At 45.6% G+C, this 20,751-nt stretch overlaps 1 pseudogene across 1 annotated transcript in view; it reads right to left on the bottom strand.

The window, feature by feature from the left end:
* The window catches only part of LOC311038781, a 46,403-nt pseudogene extending 29,063 nt beyond the window's left edge, over positions 1–17,340 (bottom strand). The window contains exon 1 of the transcript XR_014602943.1: positions 16,576–17,340. The product of XR_014602943.1 is annotated as an uncharacterized misc_RNA (transcript). The remainder of the gene's footprint in view (positions 1–16,575) is intronic.
* Positions 17,341–20,751: the final 3,411 nt, after the last annotated feature.

Here is a 20,751-nt window from a genome sequence, read left to right as displayed (position 1 = left end):
CTGGGTATCATCAGCATAGAAATGGAAGTTCACTCCGTGATCGGCGATGAGTTCTCCCAGTGGTAGTATATACAGGGAGAACAATAAGGGACCCAGAATTGAGCCCTGTGGAATACCAGAACAGATGTCATGTTTGTCTGAGTCAAAATTAGCTAGGCTGACAAAATAGCTTCTGCCTGTTAGGTAAGAGTAAAACCAAGACAAGGCTGTGCCTGACAAACCAATCCAGTACTCCATGCGTTGTAGTAGAATTTTGTGATCAATCGTGTCAAAAGCAGCGGTTAAGTCAAGGAGTAGGAGAACAGATATATTTTTGTTGTCAGCGGACACCCTAAGATCATTAATTACTTTTACAAGTGCTGTTTCTGTGCTATGACCTTTCCTGAAGCCAGATTGGAATTTGTTATGAACCTTATTGTTCTGTAGGAACACATCCAGTTGATGAAAGATAGTTTTTTCTAAGACCTTTCCCAGAAATGGCAGATTAGAGATTGGTCTATAATTACCCAGCACCAATGGATCAAGGTTGTGTTTCTTGAGTAACGGCCTGACTACAGCCGTTTTCAGTGAGTCTGGAAAGACGCCTGAAAGTAGAGAGCTGTTTACAATTCTTAGGATATCTCCAATCACGCTGTCTAAAACCTCTTTGAGAAACGGGGTGGGTATTGCATCCAGTGAACAAGATGATGATGTCATCTGTGATATAGTTTTACGGAGTTCCTCTTCATTAATTGTGCAGAAAGATATTAGACTTCCTCTGGAGTGATCTACGTTTTTGCACCATGCACCATTTGCAGCATTTGCAGTGCTAGCAGCAGCATTCATAATACCGGCTCGAATGCTAAAAATTTTGTTTGCAAAAAAGGACGCAAACTCATCACACTTAGCTTTAGAAGCAGGGAGCGACTCCTTGTAAGCCTGGGGGGGGTTTAAGAGATGTTCAATGGTAGAGAATAAGACTCTGGCATTTTGCTTGTTGTCATTGATAATGCCTGAAAAATATGCTTGCCTTGCCAAGCGCAGTGCTTTGTTATAGGCCATTGTTGACTTCTTAAAAATCTCTAGGTGGACAGTGAGTTTGTTTTTTCTCCAAATTCGCTCAGCTCTACGACATTCTTTCTTGAGTGAGCGCATGTGCTCGTTGATCCAGGGTGTTACTATAGAATTAAGTTTCTTTTTAGTTTTCATAGGAGCCACTATGTCGAGAGCTGACTCTAATTTGAGATTAAAATGTTGAACCATATCATTCACTGAGGGAGCAAGTAGGGGGGGCACCTGCACACACGCCAGATGACGAGGAAACTCGTTTGCTGCAGATGAGCTAAAAAAACGTTTTTTTATAGTATATTCTGTATTGTTTTTCCTTAGATCAGAGACAGTTATATTAAAACACAATAAATAGTGGTCTGTTAGTTCGGGCTTATCAATAATACTGTCAACAGTGATATTCAAACCTTTAGTGATCACCAAGTCCAGGGTGTGGCCATGTTTATGTGTTGGCCCAACAACATGTTGAATAAAGTCAAAATTGTGCAGTAACTGTAGGAAACCCATAGCCACAACATCTGAAACAATGTCAACATACAAATTAGCATCTCCAGTAATCAGAGTTCTGTCATAATTAGTGGAACAGATAGATAAAAGTTCTGATATTTCTGTTAGAAATAAGGCTTTGCTGCACTTTGGAGGTCGATACATACTAATCATAAGCACAGACGATTGACTCTCCAATATGGTGGCCTGGTATTCAAATGATTTAAAACTGCCAAGGTTTGTCAGAGGTTTGAATTTTAAAGTGTCAGAAAAGATATTCGCCAGACCACCTCCTTTTTTTCCCTCACGTCCTGAGTGAATGAAACTGTACTTTGGTGGGCATGCTGCAGATAAGAGCACCGCTCCATCAGAACCAAGCCAGGTTTCTGTTAGAAAGATAATATCTAGTTTCTCTTTACAGATGATATCATTTACAGAGGAAGACTTGAGATTAAGTGACCTGATGTTAAGTAGGGCCAAGTTTAGCTTAAGGCATTCAACTACTTGGTTGTTGCCTCTACATGGAATGCCTGTTAAATTTGCTGTATTTGCAGAGCGTTTAAAGTCACTCCTTGTCCTGGGAACTCTATTTGAGATAACAGTGGAAATATTGTAAACCTTGTTTTCTACAAGGCTAACTAAAATAGCCTTGGGCCCAGACATGATTTTGGCTATGCATAATGGACCCTGCCTATCTCAGCAATCAAATGTATTCTCTAGACGTAGGGAAGCCGACAGGACGTTCTTGTTCTTGCAATGGCTCCGTCGAGGGGCGATGGGTGGGGGGCAGGGCACGGTTGGTGCTTGGCGTTTGATTTGGGGGGTGAGTCTAGTCCCCGCTCTAATCAAGTCGTTCATGCTACTGGTGAAATCCAGAAGAGGTATTGGGGACAGGGAAAAAGATGATGATGAGGAGGAGGAAGGTGATGACGTTGGATAATCTTCCTCATTGAGAGACTCCTCTTTGTCTCCTTCCTCTTCCAGCATGACCGTGGCTGCAGAGTCGACGTCAGGGGCCGTGGCAATCTCCTCCTGTGGATTTAGGCTGTTATCAGCGGTTGTTTTCAGCACGCTGTCCTTTGTTTTTGTTTCCGAGTCTTCACTATCAGAGAGTTCATTTGTTATGGATGTTCCTCCACCATCAGCTGCAGCGGTGGGGGGTGGTGTGACAGCGTATTCGTCCACACAGAGCCATTCACCTTGGCATTCTTCAGTGGCAGCAGCATTATCTGTTGTTATGGAAGCTTGTTCTCTGGCAGAGGTTGACGAAGACAGGGGAACATTGTAGAAAATGTTTGACATAAACAATTTTGTTCCCAGCTTGTTCAATTTAAGGCCATCCGAAGAAAAAAGATGTCTTCTATCCCAAAAAAATTTGAAATTGTCAATAAAATGTACAGATTTGTTGGTGCACATAATTGAAAGCCATTTGCTCAGTGCAGACAGTCTACTGAAACGTTCATCGCCGCCTCTTGTAGGTGGTAGTGGGCCGCTGATGCACACCTTTACATCAAGTGAGCTGATTTTGCTGAATAAGGCTGTGAAATGCTGTTTTAGGATTTCGGACTGTTTGTTCTCTGTATCACATGTGCCAACGTGCAAGATCAGGGTTTTCACCGTTGGGTGTTCAGCGATAAGATTCAGAATTCTGTCATTCATGTCAGAGACTTTGTCTTTAGGGAAGCATAACACTTTTGCCTTTCTTCTTATCATGCTTTTAACATCTTTAACAGCGGCATCCCCTATGATCAGAAATTCAGGCTCACCATATAGCCTTTTTTCATCTGAGTTACTCTTGGTTCTTACCCTGCTGGGTGAAGAAGATTTGTTTTGTCTGCCATCAGACGGGCATCTGGGGTCCTGGAGCAATGGGGTGAATCTGTTTCCCAGCTGCACAGGACACTCAGCACTCGATGTTTTGGGAGATTTGTTTGTAGATCTACCTTTGGCAGTTTTCCACTGTTGACGCTCAGCACTCGATGTTTTGGGAGATTTGTTTGTAGATCTCCCATTGGCAGTTTTCCACTGTTGAAGGGGGGTAGAAGACGCGGTACCCTGTGTCCGGGGGCATCGATGATGGTGACGCGCGGGTGGTAGCGCAGGCCAGCCGGTCAGATCTGTAATCACAGGGCTCCGAGTTCTGCCAGTTATTCGCCCCTTCAAATCCTTTGGCTTTGCCCCAAAAGTGTTCCATGAGAATGCCTTGTCCTGGGGTTTCTCGGAAACCACACTAGGTGGCTGCTTGTTGGCATGGTCTTGTCCGTTGCTCTGAGACTGTGGAATTCCATAATGTTGATTCACTTCCACATTCACTCTTAAACGGTGTAATTCCGTTTCCAGCACTGCAATCCTTTGCAGCAATTTTTGGTAGTCCTCTGTTGAAAAAGTCGGGTACATCCTGATGCTAATTAGCTTTGGCTATATGCCACGCACCCAGTCACTGGAGGTCGACAAATAGGTCGAAAAATAGTAGAAATATGGCTTGTATCTATAGAAGAAATAGAGTCCCATGGGTTTATAAATATCCAGGATCCATTCGTGGTTTCTCAGGGAAAAAAATAAAAATAAAAAACATGGATATCAGCAGAGGAATGTAAGCATAGGGCAGAGCGAGCAGCAAAAGCGTCCTCACAGTACGAGAGCAGAAGCAGAATTAGTTTCGGCTAGTTTCGAGGGGGGAAGGGTCGACGGACACGTGAATCCCGCCCACTACATTTGATTGGGTAAAGCGCGGCCTGCTTCCTGATCTGATAGCACGCCCACTTGAAACCAATGCGCACGGGTTGTCAACACGGCTACCGACAGATTCAAACGTAGAGCAGAATCTGATCTTGAGAGATTACTAGTGAAGTGGTTCTCAAACGTTTTCATGTCAACGACCCCCAAATTGAAATGTATTTGGCCACAGACCCCCATCTGAAAAGATTTTGTGCCATGGACCCCCATACAAGATTTTAGTTCAAAGATATTCCAAATTTTTCCCTAGATTCTTCGAAGTTACGCGACACGTAGTGAGCGTGTGTAGATCGTCTTTAAAAAAAGAAAAGGCAAATGTACACATAGGGTTAAAGTGGTTACTGATTGCATCCCCCCATGCCGAATTCCCTATCCTCTGGTACACACAACAGAAACTGTAAATGGCACCGGAGCAGTTGAGAGTAAATCACATTAATAGGCAGTGGTGGAAAGTACATTTACTCAAGTACTACAGTACTCAAGTAACATTTTTAGGTACTTTTACTTTACTGGAGAGTAGTTTCATTTTTACAATACTTTGTACTTTTAGCTTTAGTAGACAAGACACTTCCATGACAAGGAGAATATAGTGGGGCATCACATATTACAAAACAAACATTAACCACAAAATGAGCTTGTAGATCAGCTATTTTCAGATATTTTTGAACATTTCTTGAAAGAGTCAGAACCCTAGGTTACAACTGTAACCCAGGTTTTATTAGTAATGTAAGAATGGTACTTACTAGGGGATATCATCGCCCTCTAGCGATGCCACAGAGCAAACACACCGATCTCCCAAGAATTCAATCCTCACAGATGATTTGAGAAGGGTCAGTGTGACGTAAAAAAAAACGGCGACCGGTGTGAGTATAAATACTCTTACGTCATACGAGCTCGACCTCGGAAACCTCTACTCTGCATGCTTGATTGCACACAGAGGGGGTTTTAACGTAAGTACCATTCTTACATTACTAATAAAACCTGGGTTACAGTTGTAACCTAAGGTTAGTTATGTCGTAAGTTCCAGAATGGTACTTACTATGGGACACATACACGTCCCCCGGGGGAGCCCATAGTTACACCAACCCCACCCAATGCCACCCAAGGCCACAGGTCAAATCCCCGACTTGACCTTGGCCTACAGGCAACCCATGACCCCACAGGATCATGGATCAAGAGGAGTTAAAGGCAAGACCTTGACAGACTTTAAGTCCTGTCCCTAGCCACCAGTCCAGACAAACCCCAGTCTGACCGATATGTGGCAGGGAAACCAAGGCCTCCTCCTCCCCGGACCCTGTCTATCAGGTCCCGAGAGGGCAAGAAAGGCCAGCCAGACCAACACAGAGAGAACAAGCCTCCAGGCCTGTCTCACAACCTGTATGTCTGGAACCAGCCACTGCGTAAAAGTGGTGAAAAATGCACGCCCTTAGGCACTACATTTTCAACCTACCTCGGCACAGACACTACACCCCAGACCGTGTGCGCCATCTCTGATGCCGCCACGTCCAAGCTGTAGAAAGACACAAATGTCAATGGGGACGACCAGTTGGCTGCCGAGCATACGTCCTGCAACGACACCCCTTTATAATGGGCCCACGATGCAGACACACCCCGAGTAGAATGCGCTCTCAGTCCCGCCGGGACAGCAGTGCCACTACTCCCATATGCCAACCGAATCGCCTCCACGATCCATCTGGACAGAGTCGGTCTAGCCACCGCCGCCCTGCGGCCCCGGCCGTAGGAGACGAAAAGTTGAGGCGACACACGACCAGCCACCGTCATCTGACAGTAGAGCTTTAAGGCTCTCACCGGACAGAGACAATGCAACCGTTTATCCTCTGCTGAGGCAAACGGTGGAGGATGAAAAGCCCCTAGCTCCACAGGAGCTCTGGCGACCACGCCGGTCTTGGACACTTATGCCAAATTGGGTTTCAACAAAACCCTCTGGCCATCATCCGAGAACCCCATGCAATCCTCACTCACAGAGAGCGCTTGCATGTCTCCGACACGTTTCGCCGTACAAAGGGCTAAAAGGAGCGCCGTCTTGAGACTAACAATGCGCAGACATGCAGTCTCAAGGGGCTCAAATGGAGGCCTACACAGTGCCGCCAGCACCAAGGCCAGGTCCCATTTCGGAAACAAAGGTCTGTTCACTGGTCTAGCCCGCTTGGCACCGTTCCTAAAACGACGTACCAGCGGTTGCTTGCCCACCGACTCGCCATGGAACCGTCATGGCACGCGGAGATGGCTGCCAGGTACACCTTTATCGTGGAGAAAGCCAAACCCTGATCCAATCTGTCCTGCAGATAAGTCAGAATGGCCACCACCGAAGCCTGAGAAGCCTCCACCTGAGGAGACTGCTCCAGGCACCAAGTCTCGAACATGGTCCACCTAACGTCATACTGACTTCTGGTGGACATCGCCCTAGCCCCTTGGATAGTGGCCACCACTGCAGGGGGAAGGCCTAGTGAGACCAGACTCAGCCTTTCACGGGGTAAACCCACAGGTCGAGGTCCTTGGGGTTCTCGTGGAACACCTCGTTCCCGCCCTGCGTCAGGAGGTTCCTGAGCAGGGGGATTCGCCACGGCGCGTCGTAGAGGAGGGGATCTATCTCCGACCTCCACGCGCCCCATGCTGGTGCTACCAGCAGAACTCTCCCCCCCTGAGTCCTGATCCGTTCCAGAGTCGGACGGATCAGCTCCAGGGGCGGAAACGCGTAAAGCAGCGCGCTCGGCCAAGCGTGAGCTAGAGCGTCTATCCCCAGGGACTGGTCCTGCATCCTGAGTGAGAAGAAGCTCTGACACTTCGCGTTCTCCCTGGATGCAAACAGATCAGATCCACCGCCCTCTGGCAGAGCGACCATTCCCCGCACCGGGGCCCTCCTCAGGACAGCAGGTCGCACCGCTGTTCAGATGGCCCGGTACATGAATGGCGCGTAAGTGTGGCAAGCGGTGTACGCTCCAAAGCGTTATGTCGCTGGCTAGTCTGTCCAATACAAGGGAACCCAAGCCTCCTTGTTTGTTGACATAACACATCGTTGTGGTATTGTCCGTTCTGACCAGAACAGGACACCCTCTGATGCGGCTCTCAAAGTGCTTGAGAGCGAGGAAGACCCCCAGCAGCTCCAGGTAGTTGATGTGTGCTCCTCTCTGGGAGGAGTCCCACACACCCCGGGCTGAGTAGCCTTCGTGAACAGCCCCCCAACCTGAGAGGCTGGCGTCCGTGGTAATCACTTTCCAGGACGCTATCGCGCCTATCTTGACCCCCTCGGACAAGAAGGTCGCCTGCGCCCATGGTCGGAGTGACGACACACACTGTGCTGACACTACCACCTTCCGAGAGCCCATGGAGTGCGGTATCCTGAGAGACCGCATCCATCTCTGAAAAGGTCTCAGTTTGAGCCTGCCTAGCTGAATCAGGCTCACGGCCGAGGCCATGAGTCCGGCAGCCTGCATGCACATTCTGTACGTGACCGTGCTCCCCAGGCGCATGGACCTCACGCAAGCCAGAAAACCCGCTATTCTGTCCTGAGACAGACTCGCTACCATCCTGGTGGAATCCAAGGATATCCCCAGGAAGGTGGCTTGTTGGGACGGAACCAGAACGCTCTTCTGAGCGTTGACCGTGAAGCCCAGGGACTGTAGGTGCGCAATGGCCAACTCGGTGTGGCGCGCCACCTCCTCCGTCGAATCCGCTGCCAGCAGCCAGTCGTCTATATACGTCGCCAGACGCAGACCCTGCTGACGCAGCGGGGCTATCGCCGCCTCCGTGCATTTCACGAACACCCTGGGGCTCAGTGACATGCCAAACGGGAGCACCGCGTATTCGTACACTCTGCCTTCGAAGCCGAAGCGCAGAGTGTACTTTCTTTTTCACCAGGAAATATTCCGAGTAGAAACCCAGACGGTTCTGATTCGGTGATAGTTCCGTGATAGCGCCCTTGCTCAAGAGAGCCGATACCTCGTCCCGCAGCGTAATGGCCGCCTGGCCTGACGCTCGGGAGAACACTACCTTGCTAGATAGTGGAGGTATGCTCGAGAATTGTAATCTGTATCCTCTTCGCACGGTGCGTAGCACCCAAGGATGTGGATTGCAAGCTTTCCATTCGGAAAGACAACGAGCGAGAGGATTCGCAGGGGAGGTGGGGGCTGCTGACGTCATCTGCCCTGTCGGGTTCTGATCGTACGCTGGCGAGGGAAGCCCGTGACGTAGACGGGGAATCCCACACACCGTCGACATCCGCCCTGTAACATCGCTTGCTAGCGTTAGCCGGGCTAATGTCGCCTTCGTCACTGAACGAGCGCCTGTTCCCATGGGAACGCGAGGCCTCGTCGCTCTGTGTGACGAGACACCGGAACCTTTCCGCGGTGTTGTACCTACTCGGATCGCGACACCCCTCGGGGAGCGTTGATGGGGTAGCACCGGGGTTCGTTGCTGTAAGTTCCGTCTCGCCCCGTCCGCCATCTTGGGAAGGTCGAGAGGAACGGCCATTCTGTGAGATGTGTTTACCTTGAGCGAGACTTTCGTTCCCCCTGGGGAGTTTCGCTGGTGTAACACCGGGGTTCTCAGAGTCGTCAACATGCGCCTCTCCTCCGCCATTTTGAGAGGGGAGAGAGAGGCGTCCATTTTGTACTTCTTCCGAACTGCAGAGGCGTTTGGCCGCCCTCTGCCGGACGGAAGAAGGTACTGCAATGTCGCAGATGGAATTAAAGTTTCGACTGCATTGAACCCCTGTTCTACACAAGACATTTGACACATTTGATTCATTAGCAAGGGTCTCTCTACCTGCGATTGATTCAACATATGTAGAGCATGCACAGTGTTTGTTCCTACAGTGTTCGGAATGTCGCCCCGTCTCTTTGGGGTACATGGCGGACACTGAGGACACATGAAGGACACACGGAGGACAAGGTTTCCCACCGGGAAACATGTCTCCTTGGCATTTCATGGCATGGGAAAAAATGAGCATTTGTGTTTTCGGCAATAGATTTATTCCACACACAGGCGGCACATTTTTTACAGGCAATTGTGACTTATTTTTTAGAGGAAACACATGGCTCTGAACCGCATCCATTGCCGTAAGCGTCTTTCTTAGTCTCTTTGCACCGGTGGACTGGTCCTCGACTCTGTCCTGTTGGGCAAGGAAAGCGCCAGTTTGACCCCTTTTGAGGGGGGGCCGCCCCCCCATGATTTCTGTGGAGCCGAGGGGGGGCTGAGCGCCCGACCAAAACGGGCGGTAAGTGTCACTTCTGCTGCCTACCTTTACGACCAGGGCCGCTGTCCTTCCGCTGGTCCCTGGGCAAAGGAGGGGGACGAGGAGCGCGCTCCTTATCCTTCAGCCTGACATCCGTAGCACCGAAGGAGCCCTGTGGACGCTCCCAGGAGCTGGCTCTGGTGCTGGATGCCCTAGACCGATGTGGTGTGCAGGCTCTCCACCGTGTCCGTCTCCGAAAGAGGCCGGGCTACCAGCTCCTTCAGCTTCACGGCGGCCCACCCCTGGAGCATCGACCCCACGTTTAACGCCTTCACTGCAGCCGCGGAGGCCCTGTAGAGCACGGCGTGTGCGTTGGAGAGGGCCTTCATCTTCGGGTTGGCGAAGACGGGGTGTCCGCTCCTGCGGTACCGTCCTACCCGACCCGATTTGGCCTTTTCGATGGCGGTGGCTAGGTCTTTGTCCATGGGCGGGAGACCCGCCACCCCCAGGTCGACCCCCGTGACGATGTCGGCGTTGAAGCCGAGAGGAATCGGCTCCCGTCTGACCTCCCAGGTGTACTGCACCGCGTCCCTGATGCCGCAGGCCTCTGGGAGCAGCTTGGATTCCACCACTCGAGGGGGGAGGGGCGCCAGTCCTTGGAACCCCGGAATGGGGACCCCGACCCACGATCTCGCAGGCTCCATAGGCTGTGCTAGGCCGCACCTAGCCATAGCTCGACGGAGCACGACGAAGACGGCCTCCCCGGAGACCCTAGCCTCCTGGCCAAGCTCCGGGGAGGTCGTCGCTTCTTCTGGTTCCAGGACAGGAGGATCCGGGCTGGCCATCGTTACCTCCTGCTCCTGGTAAGAGGTGATGCCTTCGTCCTCGTCCTCCGCCTCTGGAGCGAGAGGTTCGTCCTCCTCGCTGCCTTCGTCGGACCCGCCTGGGAGCTCCGTGTCTCCCCAAGCGATGACGGAGGAGGTGGGGGTGTAGGCGAAGTCGTCGCTGTCCTGGGAAGGCCCGTTGGCCTCGTCGGCGACGCTCCCGGGGGACTGAGGAGCCAGTCTGGCCTCCTCAGTCAGCTTGGAGATACTCCACTGGCACGTGGAGCCGAGTGGAGCGGAGGGCCCATAGCCCCCTTGCTAGTGCTAGCCGCATGCGCTCTGGGTGCTTTGGCGGGCGGCGCTTCGGGGCTAGCACTGCCGTTAGCCGCCATGGCTAAGTCCGCGGCCCTAATGAGCCGACGCTCCAGCTGGGCTGGGGACAGGGCCCTGCAGGGGCTGCAGCCGTGCTCCGCCTCCTCTTTATGGCGCGAGAACCAGGCGTGGGTCAGCCCCAGGCAAGACAAACATAGAGTGTGGTCGTCGTCCGCTGCAATGAGGAGTCGACACCCCCGCTTGCTGCAGGGACGAGGAGACTCCATTTTGTTGTTGTTGTTTTCGACACGAGGTGGTCAAACAAGGCTAAGCTAGCCTAGCCTAGCGCTAACTTAGCCGCGCGCCTCGTGGCGTGAAAACAGAGAGGATAGGAAATAAAATAAAACTAGAAAAAGTGCTCCTCGGAGCACAAGTCTCCGCCAGCAGACTTGTGTTGGGAATGTTGGGAATGTTCTAATTCTTATGTTCTAATTCTTACAAAAAATAGAACATGTTACTGTGTCATAGTAACATGACACAAGTGTCCTATCCGTCTGTATAACTGTCCTATCCATCCTGTCTGTATAAGTGTCCTATCCGTGTCCTATCCGTCCTGTCTGTATAAGTGTCCTATCCGTCCTGTCTGTATAAGTGTCCTATCCGTCCTGTCTGTATAAGTGTCCTATCCGTCCTGTCTATGTAAGTGTCCTATCCGTCCTGTCTGTGTAAGTGTCCTATCTGTCCTGTCTGTGTAAGTGTCCTATTCAATTGTTACAGTATCCGCCATTTCTCAGCCATTTAGTGATTATTCCTGTCTTACCTCACTTTGAAAGAGGCAAAGACTATTTCAAAGTGACACATGTATTTATAGCCCGTTATATGTCACTAGCCAATCAGATCACACTATTTCACCGTATTGTCAAGTGTCACGTGAGGCTCGACCAATGTTTGCTTGGCTGACGGAAAGTGAAAACAAACTCTCCTGGCGGAGACAATAAAGTTGAGAAACTCGGGAGAGTTATAAAACAGAAACTTATTTTTCACGAAGGGCCCGTGGAGGAACACAAGGTGCCCAAGCTTTGGGTTGTGTTGGAATTCGCTAAGTTTCTCCGATGTTCTTTAGCTCCGAGTGCAATCAGCCACTGCAGAGTAGAAGAAGAGGTCGAGCTCGTATGACGTAAGAGTATTTATACTCACACCGGTCGCCAGTTTTTTACGTCACACTGACCCTTCTCCAATCATCTGTGAGGATTGAATTCTTGGGAGATCGGTGTGTTTGCTCTGTGGCATCGCTAGAGGGCGATGATATCCCATAGTAAGTACCATTCTGGAACTTACGACATAACTAACTACCGATTTAGAAGGCATTTGTAGAATCGGCCTCAGGTCTTGATGGGTTAAGTATAATATACTTAAAGGGGAAGACCACTCATTTTCAACATTAAACTATGTCTTTAATACACCTTAGAGCTGTTGTGTGGAAATAAGAAAAAAGTCCCCCCCCCCCTTCTATGTTGCCTAGAAAAGGATAATTGATTGAGGTCATGTGATCAGTGACAAATGCAGGGTGTACTTTTGGCTCCGCCCCCTCAGTACTTTTGGCTGAGGGGGCGGAGCCAAAAATACACCGTGCGTATGTCACTGATCACATGACCTCAATCAATTATCCTTTTCTAGGCAACATAGAAGGGGGGGGAGTTTTTTTCTTATTTCCACACAACAGCTGTAAGGTGTATTAAAGACATAGTTCAATGTTGAAAATGAGTGGTCTTCCCCTTTAATCAAAATATTATTTTGATAAAGGCAAAAAGAGGAATTCCGCACACAGTGTCTTCACTTACAGCCACAATAGGTTTATTAGAGGTACAAGGTTTCAGTCGCTTGGACCTTCATCAGGTAAAGCCAGTGGTGTAAAGTAACTAAGTAGGTTACTTCTGTATTTGAGGTATTTTTTACTTTGCTGGAGTATTTTCAATTTTCAGTACTTTTACTTCTACTCCACTACATCTCAGAGGCAAATATTTTACTTTTACTCCATTACAATTATTTAAAAACTATAGTTACTAGTTACTTTGTGGATTTTGATTATTATTACAAAACATACATTACCCACTTCAGCCCTATATACATTTTGGTCATTTGAAAATAGCCGATCTACAAGCTCTTAACAATAAGAAGAAGTCAACAGTACGTTTCTGCATTATTTGATTGTCCTTAATTCATTGCTCTGTTAATTCTGCGCTATTTGCAATTTGCTAGAGATGTCCCGATGCCATTTTTTCCTTCCCGATCCGATTCCGATAGTAGTCGGATTACAACCATTAAAACCCATCATAATCATTTAAAGTTTTTTATCATGATCTGACAATGTCAGTGTGGGTTCATTACCGACAGCCTGCTGCTGGTGCTCAGCACTGCAGTTATCTGATAGATCAGCCCATTCTTCGTACCATGGTGTTGTGCGATGAAAATATCAGACCTACAAGCTCACAACAACACATTAGGCTACTATTCATGATTTTGAAAATAAATTGAGCCAAGGTATGGCACCTGCCGTACCTTGCCATACCCAATTGACGCCCCTTCGCCCCATGAACATGGTAGTGCATGGTACAATAGTTTCCTCTGTTAAAACAACCGTTTTTTCTTTTGTCAAAAGCATTTAAGATCCTTTCTTTCCTTATTAAACATCCACGAGAAAAGTATTTTATGGTGAACTTAAAAGAGATCCAAGATGGACCCTGATGCAGTGCTAATTTTGTCGACTAAGGCTAAGACTAAAAGACTAAGGTCTTTTCTAAATGGTGTGTTATTCAAAGGACTAAGACTAAAGCAGAAATTGCTGCAGTGTATTTGTTTTTGACTATCAAAAACCTTAGTCTTTTAGTCTTTTAGTCTTAGTCTTAGTCTAAGACTAAGACTAAAAGACTAAAAGACTAAAAGACTAAAAGACTAAGGTTTTTGATATTTAGTCGACTAGACTAAGACTAAACATTTTCAGAAGACTAAAGTAGGACTAAAACTAAATGGTGTGTTATTCAAAAGACTAAGACTAAGACAAAATCTAAATTTGCTGTCAAAATGAACACTGCCCTGATGTAATGCCAAAACACGTTGGTCACCTGGGCATTTCTTCTTTTCAATCTTTGCCATGGCTTAATAAAGGCTTTTGAATAATAACTGAACAGAGGGCCTTGGACATCTGTGAAATGAAAACAACAGACAAAATCTGTGAAATGAAAACATTTTAGATTTTACTGTGTTTGAGTTCAGGCTTAGGAAAATGAGATCTAAGAAACTCCTACGATTGCAGCAGAAAACTTATACCGTGGACCACAAATATCTATGAAGTACCAGTACTTCCTATAGGCTATATGCACAGCAGCCATATTGGAAATAAATTCAGCCCCTTCCTTACTTCCTTCACAGGTTTTGCCAATGATGCTAATTAAGGTTGTGTTGCATTCTGGTCAAACAGAGTCAGGGTGCTGATATTGTGTATGTTGGCTCACTGGAAAGACTATGCGAGACCAGTGGGTCTCAAAGTGGAATACCACCCAACTCACTCCAAATCCAACTCACTCCATGAAGACTTAAGAAATATTCGGCCAACTCACTCCAGGGCTCGGCCAACTCACTCCAGGGCTCGGACAACTCCCTCCAGGACCAAAGACCAACTCCCTCCAGGACCAAAGCCAACTCACTCCAGGACCAAAGCCAACTCACTCCATGCAAATGTCACCAGTGTAATATTGGTTCAATGTGTCAGTGGTGTAAAGTAACTAAGTACATTTACTTAAGTACTGTACTTAAGTACAATGTTGGGTATTTGTGCGTTATTTGAGTATTCCCAACTTCCAATGCTTTTACCTCTACTCCACTACATATTGGATCCAAATATTGTTTTTTTACTCCACTAAATGTATTTGTTTTACTAGTTACTTTGCAGCTATAAATTATAATATTATAAAACATGCATTAAACACTTTAGCCCTGTGTGTGTGTGTGTGTGTGTGTGTGTGTGTGTGTGTGTGTGTGTGTGTGTGTGTGTGTGTGTGTGTGTGTGTGTGTGTGTGTGTGTGTGTGTGTGTGTGTGTGTGTGTGTGTGTGTGTGTGTGTGTGTGTTTTTCCCCCATTTCATGCCATTTACATTATTCTTGGAATAATGAATTGACTTCATACAAATGACCCATTCACATCAACACCTTATCTGCATATAGCCTATCACCTGGTCATTGCATAATGCAGGCACATGACCCATTAATCAACACCTCATTGTAATGGATGTTTCATTGAATAGGAGTAAGTGCTCATCTTCCTATAAAGTGAGCTTGTAGATCGGCTACTTTCAAAATGTATGTCTTTTTTTTTAAATAAAATGAGGGACATTTTGAACATACCGGGAGGTTAAAGTAAAAAACAAAAGTTGTGTAGAGCAATGTGCCTCACCTTGTAAAATAACATCTAATTATTTAGGTATAACTTTATATCAAAATAGATGTTCAATGTCTACAGTTTAGAATTAACAACACTTTCCTATGCATTTCACAGTCCCAAAGTTATGTATATAACTACTATTTATCCAGCAGTGGATTAATCACATTGGTGCATGCATTGCATTCATCACAAGGTTGTATTCATTGCATGATGATGGACCAACAGTTTAACACTGGATGGGTTGTCAAAAACTGTATTTATTTGTGCTAAATACATTTGCGGTCAAAAGTATTTAACAGTTTTAAGCTGTCAAAAAAACACATTAAAGGGGAAATATTGTACTTAAGCACACATGTGGAGTGAGTTGTGCAAATTTGTGGAGTGAGTTGTCCAAATTTTTGGAGTGAGTTGTCCTCTGCTGTGGAGGGAGTTGGCCAAATTTGTGGAGTGAGTTGGGCTCTGCTGTGGAGGGAGATGTCTGGAGTGAGTTGGGCTCGATTTGGAGTGAGTTGGGCTCGATTTGGAGTGAGTTGGTTTTGGAGTGAGTTGGGCTGTTACCCTCAAAGTGGGGTCCAGGAACCCTCATGGTTCCTTGAGGGTTGTTCCAAATGGCCCCTTACAGCTGTGTAACTCTAAGTTTACACAAATGGAACCAAATGGACCCGTACAGGTCCATTTGGTTCCATTTGTACACTCTCAGAGTTATGGGGGTCATTGAAATTAAAAAGTTTGAGATCCACTGCTACACCAAATGGAACAGAGCCTTCATTGGTTAGATAAATCCTGATATCGATGTATTTTGTTTAATCCCACATCAACAGCTTCCTTTGTTATGCTCTGATTCTTCCTTTGAATAAGGTGTCGATGTATTTTGTTTAATCCCACATCAACAGCTTCCTTTGTTATGCTCTGATTCTTCCTTTGAATAAGGTGTAGGTTTAAGGAGAATTTGTGTTATTTAGTTCTCTTATGCTATCTATTGTGTTAAAATTTTGCCATATTCCATATTTCCATATTATGCATTGATGAAAAACACAGCTTTTCTCTCGTCATAAATAATAATAAATAAAACTGTGTTGTACAGTACAGTATTTTGCTCATTGATAGGCTCAACTTATTCAAAGCTGTATATTTTCCTTTGTATAGGCTACTGCATTATGTAGGCCTACTTCATTTTTGTGTTTTGTAATGTTTAAATTACATACCATTAAATGTTTTTCTTTTCTTTTTGCGTCACAGTACAGCCCCCCGAACTAATGCTCTCCAATGGGACATTCTGCACAATGAGTAGGCTACTTTCTACTTTTGGTACTTTTTATGTAGGCTACATTTTGAAACCAAAACTTTTGTACTTTTACTCAAGTACATTTTTTATTCCAGACTTTTACTTGTAACAGTAAGAGTATTTCTACATTGCAGTATTGATACTTTTACTCCACTGCGCGTGCACGCACGCACACATCTCCGCCTTATTCTGCTGTTTTCATTTACTCGTTCGTTAACTGACCAGCTTCAATCTCGTAGGCTACTGCTACTCACCTCGTTTCTTGTAGCTGTGAACGTGAGTTGTTTGGCTTTCTCGTCCGCAGCAGAAAGCATTTTCAAATGTTTCCCGCTAGCTAAGTGGGACGTCACCGACGAATTTCTCCTGTGGTCCAACACTGTCTTGCACGGTGTGCAGAATAGTTTACCCCTACTTTCGTGCAAGACATCAGGGTACTTTGCCCGGTCTTTAGCAGAAATGTTCGTCGATACATGATTTGGATTAGATTTTTTCATCTTGCTGTTTTCTCTCTGGCAGAGTCCTGCACGGTCCCCCGCGCCCGCCCGTCAATAATCAGATCCGTATACCGACCCGTCACCCGTGATTATTTCAAAATACGAACCAGACCGGCCCGTCCGTCAAATAATGGACCCGTTGACCGCCCGTTTACACGTGATTACATGCAGAGTCAAATATAAATAGCCTACAGACAGTCACTCAATTTAAAAGTGTGTTGAAAAATCAGTCTTGAAGAGGAGCTTTGTGGTATTGTATGTTGTGATGCAATCATGTACGGGACATGATTGCATTATATAAGGACAACAAGACAAAAAGATTCCCTGAAAAAGTCAAAAAGTAACGTTGATTTATGTCAGCTGAGAGAAAGCATTTCCAAGTGTCCAATAATAACCATAATAACACTCCACAATCATAATCCATGGAAACCCTTGATCCACAGCCTCACCATCAGACCTCCTCCTCACCTCTGATCAAAGTTAGGCACCTTTGCATCAAACTATTGTGACACTGCATTCCTTTTGTGGTAAATGGTCAAAGTTTATAACCTGACGCTCCCAGATCCAAGAAGCTTGCTCCACACATTGTTTCACAGCTTAGAGGAACCTGGTTACTCAATACCTCAAGACACGCCTTTACTTTCTCACAGGCCAATAACTTTCAGGTAAACTGCATCTAATCTACTGCAACTCCACCTCTCACCTCAGCGTTTTTTCAAAGGAATGAATTAGCACAAGACGTTATAACAATATCTTTACATCAGTTATTTTGCAAATGTATAACTTCAAAAATAGAAACTCATAATTCAATCATTACTCCAAAATTCATGTACTTCAAGAAATGTCCAGACAGTATAAAAATATGTTATGTTAACCTAGAATAATAAAATAAAACAGAATAAAAATCATTACAATGAAAATAGACTTTATGCATGATATCCAATTAAATTTCCATGACTATTTAAGTTACTATCTAAGTTTTATTCACCTAATTCCTATAAATACGTTTGAAGGGTAAACCAAAGGATATTATTTAGTATTAGAAGTCATGTTTCTCCTGAATCTACTTAGAAAAAGTTGCAAACAAAATGGCTAAACTCATTTACATTAGCCAAACGCTTAAGCCTGGTGCCGTGGTTTTTCACAGTCAGGGAAAAACAGGTTCTCCCTGGCTTTGAAACACCACAACTCAACCAGAGGCGTACGCTCATTGGGGCCAACGAGGCCATGGCCCGGTCTGTAAAACCCAGCTCCCCCAGGGGAAAACATAACAACATTAGCAGCCCTTCGCCCTATTCTGTTGTAGCCAACCACAGAAAGTTGCCTTTGTTTTCAAATCGGGCTTATTTGCATTCGGCCGAATTGTTAATTTCCCCGTCAAACCGGTTCTCTTGCCAGGTAAACAGTATAAAGAGGGGCCAGAAATAGCTCCACATTTCATTATTGTTGTGACTTAAGAATATGGCCCGGTCAACGTTAGAACCCACCATACGCTACTGAACTCAACTCTATTATACTTTATTTATGTTCCTTACAAAACTACTTTTATAGCTTCCAACAACTGCTTCCCTAGGAAATCAGTGAAGGAAAGGAATACATACTTGTACTATTTGCATTAGTGGCCACCATCTGTTTTCCCTAACAAAGTGTGTCAGTCTTTGAAGCTCCTCCAGGTGTATGTAAATGTGAGGACTGACAAGTCCTTTGTTCAAACTGGCAAACTCAGCCCCTCGTGGCTGGCAGTGAGATTGTAGTGGGAAATCAGCCTATTTTTTAATAAACCAACGGATATAACAAAACAACCTGGTATTAATATTTTCGTGTTTAATAGCTACTTTAAGTCCTGGATATACCACACCTTCAATCCTGCCATGCCCTATGAATCACTCATTGTGTACTGTACATACTGTAATTACCTGTTTTGACTCTCAAGTCCATTTTCCTTTGTTCCATTCGGCATACCTTAGACATCAACCTCACAACAAACTATTAAAGTTGACTAACAAAAAAGTAAAACTAGTTTAGCTGGTAGAACTTAATCTCTTCCTGTCCTCAAATGTCCCTTTTGCTCCTGCAATGTAAGATGGAAGTACTGATAAGACCCAATTATTGAAATCCTAAACATGTAATAATATACTTGGACCACGCCACATTTAATGCCTGTCTCAGGACTGCCACCTGCCAATATTTGTACAGTGTATAACTTCCCAGTCTCCAGGTTTGCGAAAGTATAGCTAACCACTTTAACCCTGACATCCCATTTTTATATTTTGGGCATGTATAGGCTAAAAAGAAAAGAAAATTGCTGATCTACAAGCTCACAACATGCTGTGATGTGTTGTGAGCTTGTAGACCCCCCCCCCCCCCCCCCAACTAATTAAAAGAATATTTATTTGATAAGTGGCTCGTTTTAAAATGTGTAGCGCTGTGGAATAGAGTAGACACTATATGGCACTATGACAATATATTTAGGGCTAGACCTATGTGATTCTGGTACTAACATCTTTCAGTGTAGGACCAGGGGTCATCACCATGCCAGCTTGTGATGGACACTTCATCAATATTTTATTTTTGCCACGGACATAATAAGTGATCAATGATATTACCAGAAACACAAGGCCTAGCCCTAAATGTATACAGTACTAATGGACTCTTGATGTGCCATAGTGTCTATTCTATTCCACTGCACCACACATTTTAAAACAAGCCAATTTTGGGAGAAAAGACGATCTACAAGCTCACAACACATCACAGCATGTTGTGAGCTTGTAAATCAGCAATTCTCTTTTCTTTTTAGCCTATTCACCTGTTTCCTAGGCTGTGTGTTTTACACTTCCGTCGATTTCATTGGATATTGATAGGGTTAAATAAGAACCCTATGAATAAGGCATGAGCCCAAGAAAGATGAAAAGATGGTTTGGTACTAAGACCCCCCAATACCCGTCCAGTCAACACCCAAAGAAATGAAAGTCAGACACCGGTACGTTCAAAATGATCAGTCTGTATTGCCCGAGTGCACACACGGAGACAGTACAAGTTACAGACAAGAATATCAATCACACACACTCATGATTCAATAACAGGCAATAGTATTTATACACAAGTTGGAGTCCGGACATCAGATATAAGGTGGATCCTAACGATTGGTTAAGACCCTCAGACGTCAGATCATATCTGATGAGCTGTCAGGCGTCTGGGTGTCATCATAATAAGTTGATGTTCATCTTAGGGTGTCCGTGTGTACAATTCTCGGTTCCATAAACAAGTTGTTCCTTCGATATCATAGGACATGTGCATGGTTTTATCTGTGACAGGATGACAGCTGACAGAGTAAATTAGTGACAATATCCCGGTCATACAGGTCATCTTACACAGATACAGGTCATTTGACATTTAATCACAAAGTGTTGACCAAGACATGTTTTTTTACTGATTGGAAACATATGGAGCCAGCACCAGATAGCAAATATGGAGCCAGCTACATGGCCTTGGTAGAGAAAGTATAGTAGAGTTACAAAAAGCATGTTTAAAAGACTGAAGTACAGGCCCAAAAAAACATCACTATATTAATTTGACTGGTTAGATCGATATTTCTAGATCATATCAAGCTGGTCCACAAAACATATCCATCAGATATCATTGGTCATCTGACCAATTTCATTGGATTTCATTGGATCAAATCAACAGGAAGTGGAAAACACACAGCCTAGGAAACAGGTGAATAATGGCATGGCCAAAAATTGGGATGTCAGGGTTAAAGTGGTTAGCTAGCCTTTACTTTACTTTAGAAAACCTGGAGACTGGGAAGTTATCTACTGTATACTGGCAGGTGGCAGTCCTGAGACAAGCATTAAATGTGGCATGGTCCAAGTATATTCCATGTTTGAGATTTCAATAATTGTGTCTTACCAGTACAGACAGTGCTTCCATCTTACA

The sequence above is a fragment of the Gymnoscopelus microlampas genome (assembly GCF_963454915.1).
Source record: "Gymnoscopelus microlampas genome assembly, chromosome: 22".
Lineage (NCBI taxonomy): Eukaryota > Metazoa > Chordata > Actinopteri > Myctophiformes > Myctophidae > Gymnoscopelus > Gymnoscopelus microlampas.
The sequence above is the reverse complement of the archived record's forward strand: the minus strand, read 5'-3'. Positions and strand labels throughout refer to the sequence as shown.